Here is a 2,421-nt window from a genome sequence, read left to right as displayed (position 1 = left end):
TTTTACCTATCCCTCCAATGCTCCTCCCATCTGGCAACCATCAAATGTTCTCTGTTATCTATGATTTTGTTTCTCTTTTGTTTATTTTTTTAGATTCCACATATAAGTGAAATCATATGGTATTTGTCTTTCTCTGTCTCACTTATTTCACTTAGCATAATACCCTCTAGGTCCATCCCATGTTATAGCAAATAGTAAGATTTCATTCTTTTTTATAGCCAAGTAAAATTCTATTGTATAAATGTACCACTTGCTTCCATGTCTTAGCTATTGTAAATAATGCTACAACAAACATGGATGCATATGTCTTTTCAAGTTAATGTTTTGGGTTTCTCTGGATAATTACTCAGAAGTGGAATTACTGGGTCCTTCTTTGTCTCTTGTTACAGGCTTTTTTTTTTTTTTTTTAATATAACATCTATTTTGTCCAGTATAAGTATTGCTACCCCAGCTTTTTTTTTGTTTGTTTCCATTTTTATGATACATCTTTTTCCATCCCTTCACTTTCCGTCTGTGTGTGTCTTTCAATCTGAAGTGAGTCTCCTGTAGGCAGCATATGTAAGGGTCTTGTTTTCTTATCCAATCACCCCATGTCTTTTGATTGGAGCATTTAATCCATTTACATTTAAAGTAATTGTTGACAGTTATATAGTTATTGCCTTTTTGTTTATATTTTTGATTTTCTTCTTCCTCCTCCTCTTTCTTTTTCTTGTCCCTCTATCATTCTTGTAATATTGGTTTGGTGGTGACAAACTTTTTTAGCTTATTTTTGGTCTGGGAAGCTATTTGTCCTTCAATTCTAAATGATAGCTTTGCTGGGTAGAATAATCTTGGTTGTAGGTTCTTGCTTTTCATCACATTGAATATTTTCTGTCAGTCCCTTCTGGCCCACAAAGTTTCTCTTGAGAAATCAGCTGACGATCTTATGGGAGCTGCCTTGTAGGTAACTAACTGCTTTTTTCTTGCTGCTTTTAAGATTGTCTCTTTTTTTTTAACCTTTAGCATTTTAATTATGATGTGTCTTGGTGTGGGCATCTTTGGATTCACCTTGTTTGGAATTCTCTGCACTTCCTGGGCTTGTATGTCTATTTCCTGCTTCAGGTCAGAGAAGTTTTCCATTATTATTTCTTAAAATAGGTTTTCAATTCCTTGCTCTCTTTTCCCTCTGGTACCCCTATGATGCGAATGTTGTTCCAGAGGCCCCCTTAAACTATCCTCATTTTTTTTGGATTTTTAAAAATTATTGCAGTTCTGATCATGTGTTTTCTGCTACTTTATCTTCTAAATTGTTCATTTGATCCTCTGCTTTATTTAATCTACTATTAATTCTCTCTGATGTATTCTCAGATATGTGTGGGGAAAAGTGAGACTAGTTGTATTCTTCATTTCTGACTTAAAAAATATATTTTCTATTTTTATGTTTCCTCTTTATTGAAGCTCTCGCTGAGATCATTAAACATCCTTTTAACCAGTGTTTTGAACTCTGCATCTGGTAGAATGCTTCTCTCCATTTTGTTGAGTTCTTTTTCTGGAGCTTTGTTCTGCTCTTTCATTTGGGACATGTTTCTTTGTCTTCTCATTTTGGCTGCCTCCCTGTGTTTGCTTTTATGTATTAGGTAGAGTTGCTATGTTTCTTGGTCTTGGTAGAGTGACCTTATGTAGTAGGTATCCTGTGGGGCTCAAAGACACAGTCTTCCTGGTCACCTGAGCCAGGTGCTTCAGGTGTGTCCCTTGTGTGAGTTTTGTGTGCTCTCCTATTACAGTTGAGCTTTGATTGCTGTTAGTACATCAGTGGGAGGAAGTGACCCTCAGGCTGATTCTTTGTGAGGACTGGCTGTGAGTACAGTGGAGAAACTGCTATGCAGAGGTTAACCCCATGGAGCAAGATTTGCTTTAGTGGGACTCTGGTGCCTGCTGAGTCTGCCCTTTGGGTGTGTCATTTGTGGAGGTGGTTGGGTGGTGCTCTGGTGTGGTCCGAAGCTGGCCACTGGGTACGTTTGTTTTGGGGGCTCTTAGGAGGGGCTGTGGTGCAGGCCCTGGTCAGCTGCTGCCTGTGCCCTGCCTGGGGCCACTTGGTAAGTGCTACAAAGTGATCTGCAAGTGATTGCCACCTGTGCTGGTCTTGGTGGTTCCTAGGAGAGTCTAAGCTGTGAACCAAGGCCAGCTGCCACTAGCGCTGGGCTTAGGGCTGCTTAGCAAGAGATACAAGGCACACCAAGGCCAGATACTGCTTGTTTGGGGTTTGTGAACCTTTGAGAGGTTTCAGGAAAGTCTATAGCCTGAGCCGAGACAGGCCATTTGTATGTAAAAGCCATTGGAAGCAGCTTGGGTAGGCTCACAAGTTTGGTGGGGAGGGGTCTCAGGGAATTACCAGGGTAGGATGAACAGTGTTAGCCAGGTTGATGGAGCCTGACATATGCC

This window comes from Pteropus alecto, unplaced genomic scaffold (genome assembly GCF_000325575.1).
Source record: "Pteropus alecto unplaced genomic scaffold, ASM32557v1 scaffold171, whole genome shotgun sequence".
NCBI classification, from domain to species: domain Eukaryota; kingdom Metazoa; phylum Chordata; class Mammalia; order Chiroptera; family Pteropodidae; genus Pteropus; species Pteropus alecto.
This window is presented reverse-complemented; position numbering follows the sequence as displayed.